The 16,577-nt window shown below is 40.0% G+C and overlaps 1 protein-coding gene and 1 pseudogene across 1 annotated transcript in view; both read left to right on the top strand.

The window, feature by feature from the left end:
• LOC140926270 (gamma-aminobutyric acid type B receptor subunit 2-like) overlaps nt 1–16,577 on the top strand; it is an 80,508-nt gene that overhangs the window by 25,990 nt on the left and 37,941 nt on the right. The gene's annotated exons all lie outside the window — the stretch shown is intronic.
• Nucleotides 4,406–5,209, top strand: LOC140928643 (uncharacterized; annotated as a pseudogene).

The following is a 16,577-nucleotide window of genomic DNA, read 5'->3' as shown; positions in this document are numbered from 1 at the left end:
TATACATTCTTCTTAAAGTTACAACTTGTCTGTATCTGAGCCCCAGCAACAAGGCGAGAAGTCTGAGTGTCCATGCTTATTGTAGTCAATGTAACTAAAGATACTGAACACAAAGTTTGACCTGAGAATCTTGCTGCCCAATTTGCGTAATGGCAAATATCCCATCTTTCGTTCACAAAAGAAGTAATGTAAGTCACATACAAAGGTTCTGCAATGATACCAACACAGAGATCAGTTATCGCTAGGTTACGATACAGGAGTTTGGACGGCGGATGAAGGGAAGTTTCCTTGTGTAGGCCAACTAGGATCAGAGTGTTCCCCAGAAATGCTGCAATGTAAAGAAAAATATTTAGAGCTGAAAGGAATATAAGCTCGCTCTCTACGCCTCTGACAAATTCTGCCGAGCAGTCTAGTTCTTGGACGGTTTTATGGTTTTCGTCTTCAGTAAAATTTTTCAGGGCCATTTTCCTCTTCGACGCAATGACCTGCAAATGAGAGTTTTATTTATGTATACTATTTTAATTTGGGTGAAAGCTGCTGATATCATTTCGACATCTCTACAGTCAAAACTTTTCACTTAAACAGGATATATACGTTCATTTGTCGCGTATTAATAAATAATGATCAGAAGTAATTTATAGAGTCATAAACGTGCAAAAACTGTCAACTAAACGAAAAAGAAAAAAGCTCACAGGGCCAAGAAAGGTCGAGCAAAGTTGTCCCGGTACTTCTTCAATCTAAGCTAAGTTCAATTCAACTGTAGTTTTTACATTTTTAATTTTTTTTGCAATTTTTATAATTTTTTATGTTCGTGTGTACATAGATTATAGATTATATATGTATATATATTTTTTTATATTATAATTGTAGATTTAATGCACATTCGTATTTTGAACGAGCACTTTTGCTCTTAGACGATAACGTGGTTGAATAAATTATAACTGTTATTGTTTGCTAATTCATCTGTAATTATCACGATCCGTGTTTCCCGCCGCTACTAATAACTAAGCTAGAAATGAATCTAAGATAAAAACTAAAATAATAACGATATAACAATAAAAAACCTGCTTCACATTGAGGCCTCGTGTAAAGATACATATGATGACATTTTCCTGACAGAAGGGTGTCGGGAAAAACACCTCGCGCTGATCATACGTGACAAAATCCGCCGCTCCTAAGCTAATGAAGAAAAGTCTCCTGGAAGGCTCCATACAATTCCTTATAACAAAGTTATAAGGAATTGTATGGAGCTCTCCGGGATACTTACAGTGAAAGCCCTGTGTGTCTTCTCATTGACAAAAGAGATGAGTTTGTTCTTAAAAGTTGTAGTCAGAGTTTAGCAAAAACAATGAAGTGTTTCAAGCTGACACCGAACTTTAATGAGCCTGTTCAGGAAACTAACTCACTGACGATTTTAAGCAAACGCATCAAACTGGAAGTTCGAATTTGATTCTGATCCTTGGCTGAATAACCTCCAAGCTTCTTTTACTTGAGCTTTTCCACTTTGTATTCTGTGCGGGCTGTGGTAATTTTGTTGTCTGTTATTGATGTGCGATAATGACCTTTGCCAATTCTTCTTGTTTTAATTTTTATCAAGTTTTTCTACAAAACTTTGAGGAAAAAACTGAATTAATTCTGTTTCTAGTCGTACCACACGAGGAAAAAGGATTCCGAAAAGCTGTCTAGTTTTTCAAACAAACATTAGTCGAACTATAATGAGCCAGGTGAAACTGAATTAAGGGCTATTTTAATAACTTTTTAGGTCTTTATATGTTGTCTTTGCAACAAAGTTTCAATGCTCATACCAGAGGTCTTTCACGACGAGAGACCTCTGCTAGCAGGGAACAACAAAGTCTGCATGACGTTTTCTTCACCAATATCGCTGTAGGTAATTCGGCCAATGCTGCATGCAAATATGCTTCAGTCATCAGAATTTCCCTAGCAGAGCGCAATACATGTGAGTTATTAAACGAATTCAGATGGCTGGATAAAGAAACTTAGCAAGGGCCTTTAGTTTTTGAGTCTGTTATGAGAAGCAAAACGCGCGCTGTTGAAAACTTTATAATGACGTCTCGTTTAGTAAATATTCGACTGGGCGATACTTATTATATACATGTATAAACTTATTCAACATGAAAGTCAATCAATTAAATTGCTAATCGTGGGTGGCCACCTTTGACCGACGTTTGCATAGAGTTTACTTGTAGAAAGGAAGTCTTAACAGTCCAAACATGGCAAACTGGTTTGTTTATAACTTTTGGGTCGGTTGAGACAGGTTTCGATTGAGTGAACCCCATAACTATCAAAGCTTATCAACAGTAATTAGGTATAAAATAAAGATATCCCCTCTAACTTGCAACTGAGAAAAATTTTCTGTAGAATAGTTTTGATTATACCTCATGTCTTATTTTAAAAGAGCGTCGCTAATCATTTTAAACACCTGCCGGCTTCTTTTTATGTCATCATATGTTTTAAAGCCCAGTATATAAAAATTCACGACACATATCGATTCTTGTTATTTTATTCGTATTTTTAATTGTCCAACTCCGACATCCGTTACTAAAGCAAAATAGCGATATCCATAAGGACACACGTTTCGTTTAAGTGAACGAAACCCCATAACTATAAATAATGCTCGGGTATAAAATAAAGATATTCACTGTGGCGACAATATTTTTCTACTAATTTTGATTATCACCTCAATTTGCCTTCTTTTAACAAAGCGGCCCTAACCATTTTAAACACCTGCTTGCTTTTTAGGTTAATATACAGTATGTTGCCTAGCCTAGTATCCGGAAGGTACCAGTATCCACCCACTTGAAACAAAAACTCAATTTTTGAGGCGCCCTTTTCAGTTCTCGGTAAACGAAGTATTTCGAATGAAAGCTTTTGCAAAGTTCCGCAGCCATCGCGTTAAAATCGAAAAAGTTATGACGGAAAATTTGTCACAGCAAAATGCTCTTGTATTAATTACGGAGCCACCTTAAGCTGTTTACTGCACAGTAAAATTAGTGCTGCTCAGAAAAGGGAGGGTAATGTGTGGTATTTTCAAAGAAACTATTTTATTTTTAACGTGACGATACTTAAGGAAGTCAGGTTTTCAGAAAGTTTATTAATTCTTCTTGAAATTCGATTTGTTTGGAATAACGGAGGCCGGAAACATTCACTAAGTATTGATGTCAGGTGCCCATTATCCGCACAGTTTTTTATTTGCTGTACAGAATCGATGAATTAGCTGTGTACATTATCCGGATAAGATTTATTTCAAATCAGTAACTTAATTAAAGCTTAGGATATATGATATAGTCGTAAAATGTAATTCTACTCTGTTCAACTCCGTATGGAAATTTTCTTCACTCATTCAGAGGTGACTTGACTTCATGTGCACCGCTCGTTTCGCGTGACTGCATTTTCTGTATATAACCGAAAGCGTCTGAGTTGAACCTGGAATTCTCATACTTTCCCCAGTTGTGACTACTAGAATGGGGTTGCAACGGTCTGAAAAAATATCACAAAGGGATTTAGAGATGTGAAAGAAGGAGGAATTAGTGCTAGAAAAGCAGGCTTATTGTGGGGACTGAGCATGAAGAAATCAACACCGCAGGTCAGACTAAATATCCCTTCCCCAAGCTTTTTTTAAATAAAAAATGAAGAAAAAAATTCGTTTGCAGATTGGGTAATTGAGCTAGCAAACCGCGGCTTCGGCATGTCCACGGACGCCTTCCTTTAATCAGTGAAAACGTTCCTAGACGAGGAAGTGTTAAACTGTCTTTCGTCATATTAAGGACTAAATAGATTTTCTCTGGGCCAAATTTCAGAGCTCTTGCGATTAACAAAGGGAAGTTATTGCAATCTTAAACTGAAGTGTCCGGATACTTGGCAACATACTGTCCGTTTTTAGTCCAGCAAATAAATTCTCGACACTCAGATTCTTGTTATTCGTACTTTTTATTCGTACGTTATTCTTGCGAAATATCGACTGTTCGTATTTTTTCTTTTTTCAGCCGCTTATTTACAACAATTTATTATTGCTTTTTGCAGCCCCAGACGAAGGATAGTATTATCAAACCAAAATATCGGGCAATTTAGCAATACCCTGTCTTTTGGCTGCCAACTTCCATTTGCTTTTAAGTTTTATTCTCATTACTGATCCTGATCATGGGTGTTGTAACATTGAAACCTGAGGGGATCCCCCTAGGGGCCCCTGACTGACTTACATGCGCACCCCGAAAACGGGGAACCGCGTGCGTTGTGTTTTTGACTTGCTAGGCACACGAACATGTTAGAGTAGTCTTCACTAGTTGTTGAATTTAGCCTCATTGAATGATCTTATAACATGGTGTCAGAAGTAGGATAACAGTGGTTATCTGCCCTGCCGAACTGTGACAAATTATTGGACGAGTTGATGGGACAAACAAGTTTCCTGTTGAGTTGTATTTTTGTATCTTGTATACTGGCCGAGCGAGATTCTCGAATGCCCGGTCAATTCCTCCTAGACGCGAATGCTGCGGAGAATTGGAGGAAATTTTTCATGCAATTTGAGATCTACCTTATTGCGAAAGGTAAAGATGATAAAGCGGACAAACTGAAGGTAAATACGTTGTTAAATTGTGCTGGACCAGAAGCTATCGAAGGGTACAGTCACTTTGTGTTTACCGATGAAGAAGACAAAGATCGCTATCAAGATGTCTGTCGCCAATTCGACGAATTGTGCCAGGGTGCTAGAAATGTAACGTATGAGCGACTGGTGTTTAATCAGCGAAATCGGAAGGAAGGTGAGAGGATTGACAATTTCTTCAGTGAACTGAAAAGACTGTCGTAAGCTTGTGAATTTGGCGACCTTCGAGATTCACTCATTCGTGATCGTATTGTTGGAGGAGTTTTGTCAGACGAATTGCGAGGTGAACTGCTGAAGAAACCAGATTTAACGCTGCAAACTGCTCATGATTATTGCCGTACATTAGAGGCAGCCGAACTACAGAAATACAAGTTTAATACACCAACAGTTGCGGGTTGCGGACGTTCACTTCACCCTCTCAGGAAGGTAAAGGTTCAAGAAAAGACATCCGCTCGTAACTGTAAATTTTGTGGTTACAGGCACCCATTTACTCAGCCACCTCGCTGCCCAGCTCTTGGAAAGAAATGCAACAAGTGTAAGAAGGAAGGTCACTTTGCACAAGTGTGCAAAGAATTAAGTGCCATTGTCTGAGAAAACCGGGCAGAGGCCACGGATCGAGGTCAACCGATTCCTTTCATCTTTCGGCTGTTTTCAACCATTGAGACAGGATGAATGGCAGTATTCTTAAACTTCATCAGCTTTTAGTTTCCGAGATCAGACCACCCCCTCTAAAAACCAGCCGACAGTAACTGAAAATACGTTTAATTTAGATGCTTAACTTCGGCAACGCGTAAAATTTTTTCTCGCGCTGCAAATACCTCCAACTTCAGGATACTATTATTTCGATAGACCTGCTATGATTCTAGGTCATCAACGGCCACTTCCAACCATTTATCAATGTCTCAAAGGCAAAATAATTTGCACATAGAAAAATTTTGAAATATTATTTGCTTGATGAACCACTTTTTCAAAAATCATTTTCTCAAAAAGGCGGCAGTTTGTGAGGAAATGAAATACTTCTTTGTACTCATTATTACCCTTACTATACATGTAAAAAAACCGAAGTTTGGGACCTGGTAAATTAGAGGCGCTGTCAGCGATAGTTTGAGGTCCACTTTATCACCGATGAGGGCGATATGTCACGTCACGGCCAGTTTGTCACGCACTGTTTGATCGCACATAATTAACATTACTCAAAGAAATGTTAACTCCTCGATTGTTTATTGGTCAGAAAGGTAAAAACGTTGAACATTTATCTCTATTGATACAAAAAGGAATTAAAAAAAATAAAAACAACAACAACAATAAACGCATAATGCGAGCGAATTGTGGAACCCGTTTCGAGCAGAAGTGAATGATGCCGGTATCAAATTGCATAATTCTTGATACTGACGAATTTAATGGTTTTGAGCTAAAACATAAAAATCGATTGGCGGGATAAGCTAGCTAGGGATATCCAAGTTCACACCGCTCAATCCCACAGGTGGTGATTGGTTTATTCGCAACCAATTAAACCAGCCTTAGCAAACCGCGGCGTTTTAACAGGGCTCCAGAGGTTAAAAAGCACCTTCCTTGTTGTAATTTTCATGTGAGTTGGATTGACCTAGCTAGCAGGTGAACGAAGGGGTCTACCGGGCAGACTCTGCCACGCTCTTTTGCCTAGTGATTTCGTTATCCACAGTTTTGCCTTCATCTATGGTCAGTAAAAAAAAAAAGGAAAACAATCGTGCCCGCTTCTAATAACAAGCCATACCTTACCCTCATTTAAGTCAAAAGGTTATAAAAAACGGGTTAGAAGGTCTTGGTTAACCATACGCCCCTAATTAGCCTAAATATTCAGTAGAGCGATTTGCGTATGACCTTGAAAATCGTTTCAGTAAGTGTTCGTTATTTGTTTTATAAGCCAATGGATGAAAAGATCGGAACATGGACTATTCGTTTTCCCGCCAAAGAAAACCCAATAAAAGGGAAGAAAGCATTGTTTGATTGGCCAATCTTGTTGCAGTATGACATCAAAGCGAAGTATCTCATTGCTTTTTTAAAGTTCTCGGGCATAAACTTTTTTTACCCGAGCGTTTGCTTAACCAACCAAAAGTCACGTGCGTTTGTATCCGTTCGATAAACTAATCAAACCGCTTTATTTCTGTTCCTTTGTTGTTTTCGTTTCAAGGTTATACGAAAATCGCTCTACTGAATATTTAGGCTAATTAGGGGCGTATGTAAATAAATAAATTTACATAAATTTACATAAATAGCGATTGTTAAGGTGTCCTTAATACACACTCTTAACTACTATATACGATGTCAAAATGCCGTAATAGCAATCGTAAAAAATTGCGTCACCACTGAACTGGTCTCTGACTGAGTCATCTAGGCTTCTCTCATACTGTTTCAAGTTAATCTACCCCGATACAGTCGATGTCTTACAACAAATTGCTACATGAACAAGAATTAACTAACTCCTCAATGGCGTTTATGAAGGTAACTTTTCTTTGCTGATTTCCAGTGGTCGTCAAAGAAAGATTTGTACAGATGTTCTTTAGGTCTACCACTTTGAGATTTTTAAGCTTTCTTTCTTTTGCCATCAAGCAAATATTGTGGCCTTCAGAATGAACTGGGTGTTGAAGATCCACTGCACTGTACACTTCCTTCCGTATACTCTCTGCTTCTAAGTGACCTTCCCAGCTCCTAAGATCCTCTTCATCGACATTTTTTTCATCACGTAATGTTACTGAAGCGACATGACTGCTTTTCTTTAATGCTGACAGTCGGGAAAAAAAGCTGCTTATTTGCCGTGCAGTTTTCCAGTCCTCTGGCAAAAATACAGGTGAACCATTCGAGTCCTTAGCTTCCTGCATCTCCTTTGCGTCTTCTGACGGATTTGCCTTCTGGCCACTAAGGCCCTCATTGAATTTTGCAATCAAAAAACTTTTAACGTTCTCGGAGGTCTCAGTAGCAGTTTTTTGACCTTTTAGTGCCCAACCCTGCGAAGTGGGAGCTTCATTTCCGTTGCTTGTACGAAGCGCTCGGGTTGATGTAGTTGGCACGCTCAGAGTCGTCCGGGAAGCTATTTCGGTAACATGCTGCGCCCATTTTCTTCGCACACTGTCGTAAAGCGTTTCACGTTCCAAAACAAGCTTATGAACTCCAGTGTCCATATGATTTTGTGCTTCGTTTTCGTTTTCAAACGTTACCACACAGGCCTTATTTTTGGCGGATCGCTCTTTATAAGTAGGCCTCGTGTTGAAAATGCCTTGGGCCTGGGCTATTGCCCCAAAAGGTTGTAACAACTTCAATCCAGTCTTTCCCTGTGGTTTCATTCCTTCACACGACACCAGTTTTCCGGGACCAATTTGGTATGCACTCCAACTGCGAATTCCCTCTTCTGTAAACTCAAAATTGTTGAGCTTACTAATTCCTTTGATTTTGTTTGTCCCACCAGTTTCATTAGCACATTAATGCAATTAACACAAAATTGTTTTCGCCAACTTACTAAGAGTGTACAGCTATTTCGAGGAAGGTTGTCGGAAAAAGTGCACGCGACAATCCCGAAAGGTATAGTTGTGGGTGGTTTTGAGTTTACTGTTCTTTAAAGAAATTTTGAAAGAATGGCACGAGAGAGGCCATGGAGGTATGTTTGCGAGTGCTAAAGAAAAGCAACAAAAGTAGGTTTGACAGCTACAGTGTCAGGATCAGTGTATTGATAATATCCCAAACCTTTCAGGATTGTCGCGTGCACATTTGCCGACAACCTTTCTCGAAATGGCTGTTAACAGGAGAGGATAAAGGGGACAGAGGCGGCATCCCCCATACATACCCTATTCCATAGGAAATTCGTCTCGAGTTATTTTTAGAATCGAGGTTTCGCATGACTAGAATCGAGGTTTCGCATGACTAAACTCCGTGCAAAACATGTCGTAACCTCAGTGCTTTAATAAAATGAGAAATTTCGCCGGTCGTTTGTACAATAAGCCACGGTTAAAAAGGACTTCAGCTTCGACAATTTGCGTATTTCCACTTTGCGTTTTTCCACTTACACCGAGTGCGGACAGACGGTCAAATATATTATTCGCACACGACTTTACTGGAACGATAGTAAAATCCTCTTTTCCCGGTGCAGGTCCACAATGTGAATCTTCGGGAAAAAAGGAGCAACTCATTTTGAGGATGCTATCGTTTTTTAACATCGACAGAAAGTGATGAATATTTTCCGAAGCGTGTGTGAAAATTTTGTAATTAGGATGACTGACAGGTGAAATCCAAAAAAGTAAAGACAACTTATTCAAGTTTCTCTAAAAGAGAGCCCCATAAAAATTAATATGTCAACGTTTTTGTCAGTTGAATTCAGCCGTCATTCTAATAGCCAAGTTGATATCGAAAATTCCCCGAAAGACTTTTTTTACTTTTTATTATTTTTTCCCGAAGAATCTGCGGACTGTAAAACTGGCGTTGTGCCATCGCGCAAATGTAAACAAAACGGAAACAGTTTTCAAAGAAAGAATGCTGATGTTTGACGGATAGCCTTATTTTATAAACTTTCTTTTATAATAAAAAGCTGAATTTTGTATTTTGTAATGTAACGAATTTCTCAGTAAGATTTATTTAAGTCTTGGTCAATTTAGAATGCGTGACAAACTTTCCGTGACATGACCTTTCGCCCGATATTGGCGATAAAATGGACTTTTAACTCTCGTTAACAACGTTTGTAATTTACCAGGTCCCAAACTTCTGTTTTTTTACATGTATAGTAAGGGTAATAATGAGTACAAAGAAGTATTTCATTTTCTCACAAACTGCCGCCTTTGTGAGAAAACGATTTTTGAAAAAGTGGTTCATCAAGCAAATAATATTTCAAAATTTTTCTATGTGCAAATTATTTTGCCTTTGAGACATTGATAAATGGTTGGAAGTGGCCGTTGATGACCTAGAATCATAGCAGGTCTATCGAAATGACAGTATCCTGAAGTTGGAGGTATTTGCAGCGCGAGAAAAAATTTTACGCGTTGCCGAAGTTAAGCATCTAAATTAAACGTATTTTCAGTTGCTGTCGGCTGGTTTTTAGAGGGGGTGGTCTGATCTCGGAAACTAAAAGCTGATGAAGTTTAAGAATACTGCCATTCATCCTGTCTCAATGAAGGTTGAAAACAGCCGAAAGATGAAAGGAATCGGTTGACCTCGATCCGTGGCCTCTGCCCGGTTTTCTCAGACAATGGCACTTAAGTGCTGAAGGTTCACAACTTGCAGCTGTGGAACATGAGCCTCCAATGAATCACGATGTGCACACATATTTTGGATCAGTTGAGCTGGATAGTTTCTCCGGCACTCGAAAGAAATCTAGGAGCTTGATTACTGTCAAAATTGCTGGCAAAGATGTACAGATCAAAGCAGATACTGGTGCAGAAGCTACTGTCATTCCCTATGAGCTGTACAAGGAAATCACAAACAAACCTCTTCAGAAACTTCAGCAACCTTTGAAGGGGTGGCTTGCGCCTAAACCCATCCATCCAAAGGGTTCTGCGAGGCTTCCAACTCGATATGGGAGTCTTGAACTTAACCTTTTGTATCTTGTTGTTGATGGAAATTTTACACCATTGCTGGGTTGTGATGCTTGTTTAGACTTAGAAGTCCTCGAGTTTATGAACCTTGAACTGATAACTACTCCAGAGTCAAAACAACCAGAGCAAAAAATGCCAAGTTTCTTCCTAACCGATCCTGTGTTGCAGGATTATAAAGATTGTTTTAGTGATAAACCTGCAAGCTACCTAACAAAGTACATTTGGAAGTTGATCCGTCAGTTCTTCCAGTAGTCCATCCTCCCAGAAAAATTCCAATTGCGCTTCTTGAACCAGCACGAGGGAAGCTCACAGAGATGGAAGAAGATGTGATTATTGTTAAAGAAGAGGAGCACACTCCGTGGGTTTCATCTATGCTAGTGATTGACCAACGAAAAGTGAAAGAAAAAAACACTCCACTCTCGAAGAATGATGTTCGAATTTGTATTGACCCAAGGGACCTAAACAAAGCTCTTAGGAGACCCCACTATCCAATGGTTACCGTAGAGGAAGATGCCAACCGATTATCGGGTGCAAAGAGTTTCATGTCCCTTGATGCTTGCAGTGGATACTGGCAGCTCCCAGTGAATGACGAAAGCTCAAAGCTCTTAACAGTCAATACCCCGTGGGGTCGATAACGATTTACAAGGCTCCCTTTTGGAATCTCTTCTGCCCCTGAAATCTACCAAAGGGAGATGGACAAACTCTTTGAAGGGGTTCCTGTGGAGATTATAGTGGATGATTTCCTGATTCATGGTAAAGATCAAACCGACGCTGATCAAAAGTTGAGAAGAGTACTGGATAGAAGCAGAGAAGTAGGATTGAAGTTCAATCTAAAGATAGTGAAACTTCGTTTTCCTGAAGTAAGCTATGTTGGACATGTGTTCTCGTCCGAAAGATTGAAACCTGACCCTGATAAAATCCGCGCGATCAGTGAGATGCCTCCTCCTTCTGACAAAGAGGGTGTGCTTCGAATACTAGGAACTGTCAATTACCTAGACAAGTTCATTGAACACAAAGCCAATCTACAAGAGCCAATTTCACAGCTACCCAAAAAGATGTCGCATTTGTTTGGGAGAAACCACAACAAGAGGCTTTTGATAAGTTCAAGTCTGTCATCACTAGTGCGCCGGTGTTAGCATACTTTGATAACAGCAAAGAAACGGTGCTAAGTGTTGATGCCAGTAGCACAGGCCTTGGTGCAGTGATCATGCAGGAAGGCAAACCAGTTGCCTTCAGTTCAAAGACATTGACTCCCCCAGAGAAGATGTATGCAAATATTGAAAGAGAGCTGTTAGCGATTGTATTGGGAGCACAAGTTTCACACATATGTGTACGCGCAGAATTATTGTTGAGACAGACCACAAACCGCTGGAGTCAATCTTTCGGAAACCACTGAATGAGGCCCCTCCCAGGCTACAGAGGATGTTGCTGAACTCACTAAGTATGACCTTGTGGTGCGTTATGTTTGCAGAAAACAGCAGGTCATTTGAGACTGCCTTAGCAGAGCACCTCTCCGTGAAACTTGAACCGTTCAGTGAACCCGAAGATGTCATCGGAGTTAATCTTGTTGAGGAACTTGGAGCAGCACCCTGAAGAGGTTCAAGGACAGCTCAAGTGCTGATGAGACATCAAGAGTGGTGATGGAGTACGTTTTGAAAGGATGGCTGTCTGAGAAAGAACAAGTTGATGCACTTGCCCGGGAATATTCGAATTTCAGAGAAGAGGTGAGTGTTGAGGATGGCTTGTTATTTAAATCAGACAGAATTGTAGTGCCAAGACCATTGAGAGCTGAAGTGTTAGATGAAATCCATGGAGCTCACATGGGAGAGAGCAAAAGCCTTTCCTTTGCGAGGGATTATGTTTTCTGACCTTCAATGACTGCCCAAGTCAAAGACAAAGTCAGTTCATGTGCCGTGTGTAATGCGTTCCGCAACCGACAATAGAGTGAGACATTACATCCTCATTACATTCCGGGATTACCTTGGCAAGTTGTTGGGACTGATCTGTTTGAATATGGTGACCAAACGTACCTGTTAGTCACTGACTTCTATTCCAAGTACTTTGAAATAGAACTCCTTCGCCAGAACACTGCCATTTGTGTCATCAACAACTTGAAGAAAATATTTGCAAGGTTTGGAATCCCAGAGAAAGTTGTCAGCGACAACAGACCGCAGTACAACAACACCAGAAATTTGTTCAGCAACAACCATGAGTTCAAGAAATTCGCTGAGGAGTGGGGATTTTCCCATACAACCAGCTCACCAGAGTATCCTCAATCAACTAGCGCAGCAGAAAGACCTGTACAGACCGCAAAACGCATTCTTAAGAAGGCTGCCGCAGAGAACAAAGACCCATTTGAGGGACTGTTAAAGTATCGCAACATCCCATTTGAAGATATCGGTGTGTCACCTGCCCAGCTGCTGATGAGTTGACGCACTCGAACAATGATACCAACTCATCGACGTCTCTTGTTACCTCAGGCAGTGGATCGTGGTCATGTTCTGAAAAAGCTTCATCAGCGACAGCATAATGCCAAGTCTAATTATGACAAGCAGAGTAGAGATTTGCCTCCACTGGAAGTTGGAGACAAGGTGCGGTTTCGTCCAAATGGTGAGAGAGAATAGCGAAAAGCTGAAGTAATGCTAAGATCATACATGCTGGAAGATGGATATGGACGTGCTTACAGGAGAAATCGAAGACAGATCCTCTCTGTTCCAAATGATTCTCCCATGACCCCAAGGACAAGGGCTTCTCCTATAAGTACCCAATCTCGTGACTCTCCTGCGAGTACAAGACAGTCACTTGTATTTGAGAAGCCAGTGCCAAGTCCAGTGAAACTAGAGAGACAGACAGAAACAATTTCACAGACTCCCATTACAACCAGATCTGGGCGTCAAGTTAGGAGGCCGCAAAGACTCATTGAATCGTGTTAGGGGGGAGATGTTGTAACATTGAAACCTGAGGGGATCCCACTAGGGGCCCCTGACTGACTTACATGCGCACGCCGAAAACGGGGAACCGCGTGCGTTATGTTTTTGACTTGCTTGGGACACGAACATGTTAAAATAGTCTTTACTATTGGGGCCCCTTATTTTAAGACCAAACTGAGCCCGTCTGGATGGCCGTCCCCCCAACCCCCCCTTATCTGAAGGTCTGGCTCCGCCACTGATGTTTACTATTCTTTTTTTAAAAGCAAAGACTTTGTTTAGTTAGAAAGTATTTCATATTTTGATCCTTAAGTAAAATGAATGAGGATTAAAGCGCAAATAAGTGAGTGAACACCATGTTGAAGAAAGACGGATGGATGAGCCGTAAGGCGTTTTGGAGATTCGCCCTTTTTATGTGAAAAATATATAGAAGTTACGAACTACCTTACACGTTAGTAGACTATTGATACTGTCAATGGATAAAATCACGACGATTGTGACAAATGCTTAAGAGTCGGTCGAAATTTGTGCTTCGGCGAAACGGTCAAAAGTACTCAGTAAAATGCAATGCAGTTAGCTTAAAATTGTTTACTCGTAGTGCAAGCAAACCTTGACTTATGGCGTACCGTGACTTCGTTTAGCTGATTTTTTGTTTGTTCTTAGTTTTAATGTACTAACAGAAGACTGTTAGACCATAAATGCGGCGGAGCATATTTCATTTCCAGGGACCATAAAGAGGGGGGTGGTGGTGGGGAGGTGCGGGTAACCACAGTTGAAATCAGGGGTATCCAGGGGTATTCTCCCCCGGAACATTTTGAAAGATAGACCCTCGGGAATGCGATTTTCAGCGTTTTGAGGTGCATTTGCAACATATTTTATAGCATTTTGCTCATTGTGTTAATGAGAAAAGGCATGATAATAATGAAAATCTTTAATAAAGTAGCCAACGTCACAAAGTTATTTGCAGGTCGATCATCGCTTAAAAAAGGCTAACTGATTATACAAAAACAAATTGATACACACAACATATAATTCGTAATATAAACTTAACGTTTTACACCCGAAGAGCTGGATAAATTGCTAACACGAACTCATTTTCTTAGGAGGAAGCAGTGAAACTAGAGTTCTTGGTGACTTCGTTTACAAGCGAGTGTAAAAAGTAGGGGCCTTGGAGAAAAAAAAAATTATTTCTTAAAGTTTGTTCTATGATAGGGTAGACAGTATGACCTGGGAACTTTAACTATTTTAAGTGTGAGAGTTGATGATAGTTGAGGTCAAGCTGCTTTAATTTTCATACAAAAAATTCGTTCTTTGGAAAATTATAACAGTACTTTTGCCTGTTTTCTCTTTCCTTTTCTCAGATCGACATTATTACGGGTCATAGCTAAGATGAGCAGTACAGCAGTTATTTCCTTTTTTGGTGTTGTCTTGGTGTTTGGATCACTGAAGTGTAACGCTAACAAGACAGATCTTTATATTCTCCAGATGGTTGAATCACACTTTTTTAACGGCATTATCCCCTGTGAAGGGATGACACTTGCTTACGAAGTTGCTAAGAACTCTTCTTCTTTCAAATCCTTCTTTGAAAAGTATGAAATTCAGATGAAATGCCCTGCGACTTGGGTAAGTTCGCAACTCGCTTTATGGGGGCGAGTTTCAAGAAAGGCCGACACCATTTTTACGACATATTAGTCAGAGAGTTACGGTGAACGTGAGTTTTTGTGATATCCAGAATAATCAAGGTCGAAGTAGGGGTTATTAGCCGAAGACCTTGATTATTCTGGATATCACAAAAACTGAATCTAATAATTGTTTTATTATACATTGAACGAAAAAAAATGGTCAGGACAGTAAGTGGAACTGATAATTTATTTCTAAACGTGTAAAAATACCGTAGGTTCTCTCAGTTTTGTCTCTTTCATCTAATCAGCAAACAGCTCCTTTGCCACCTTCGTCGACTTTTTTGTGGTTTGTAAGTCCTTGTCTTCGACTATTTTTCGATGTCTTGCTCGGTCAACGAAGCAAACCTTGAAGTCAATGTTTTTGCCTCTTCACTGACGGCAAGCAACACAAAGCGCGCGAACTTGACGTGATTACCCTTATCATGCACCGCGGTCATACATGACATGATTACCCGTGACCTTGAGTGTCCTCAGTTGACATGATTATTGTATAATCTGCAGCCTGATGACGTCCCAGGCGCTGATTTCGAAAATTCACTGTACGCTTTCGGCCAATCAGAAAAGAGATAGTGAGTTGAATGTATAATAATTGGAATTATTTCAGCGTGATTTCCGTAAAGAAAAAGGCAAAACAATTTATATCAAAACTAAGTCCATTCTAGCCTCAAAGGCTAGAGTCAGGGGCACCCAACGAATTAATGTTCCCAAATTCGTGAGAATTGTCTCAAAAAGGTTTTCTCCATGTTTTAGAAGCCTGTTTGGTTAATTGAAGCTTCCCTAAAAACTTTTTATCTGTTCGGATGTCTAAGCGGAACTTTGGTCGTCTAGAAAATTTCGTCTCGCATTCGAAACTGTTAACTACCCTGGTAGGTCCGATCAAAAGTTCGAGGAAATGGATTAGCCCTATTTTCATTAGAAAATTGTAGAGTACATTTTGTCTTTACACCGAAATTGTTAAGGAATAATCGCAACATTGGTATTAAAGTTATGAAAAACACAACCTCCGAAAATCCTGGGTACTAAGTCCTTAGGAAAACTCCTAAATATCTTTGACGAATAGAACGGTTATCCAGAAATTTTTTGCCTTTCTAGAGCTTTAGAAATTTCTAGACAATATTTGCCACTTTGAACAATTATTTAGAGAAAAAATCGTTGCGGATGTCCCTTTAGAGTACCAAATGCACACTGCAAAATGGACTGCCGATGGAAGAAATGGCTCTCGCCTTTGATGATATCCGCCTCCTGGTTAGCCTGCCTCACAAACGTAATCTCAGACCCGGTGAGACTTAACCAGAAGTTTAGTTCCGTCAGGCTACCGAAATGAAATCCTTGCCTGCACCTCTAGCAACAAAAGACAGGAGGCAGTTTCACTACCTCGTATTCTGAAGTAAAAAAGCTGAGCCACTAATTTTGCAGTTCAATTGAAGCGAAAACACGTTAGCTAGAGTTTTAAAAATATGAGCAAATAGCTTGACATATAGTCCCTGTGTTGGCCCGGCTGGGAGTCGAACCCTGGCCTATCTCTATAAGCTTTGGTACCTAACCAATATCTCGCTCGGTAGTTATTAGTTAATTTTTTTTATTGGCAGGTTGATTCATAGTATTGAAGTATTGTTTTATTATTTGCAACAGGGAGCTCCCGGGATCGCTGTTGTGAAAATGGCTGAAGCTTTTAAAGTTCGAGCAACCTATCCGCTGATAGTCCTAGGGCCTCACACTTCTAAGGAAACTACTGCAGTTTTACCGGTGGTGAGCTTTTACAGAAAGCTTATGGTAAGTAACAGTCACAATAAAT

Source organism: Porites lutea, chromosome 2 (genome assembly GCF_958299795.1).
Source record: "Porites lutea chromosome 2, jaPorLute2.1, whole genome shotgun sequence".
Classification (NCBI taxonomy): domain Eukaryota; kingdom Metazoa; phylum Cnidaria; class Anthozoa; order Scleractinia; family Poritidae; genus Porites; species Porites lutea.
The sequence above is the reverse complement of the archived record's forward strand: the minus strand, read 5'-3'. Positions and strand labels throughout refer to the sequence as shown.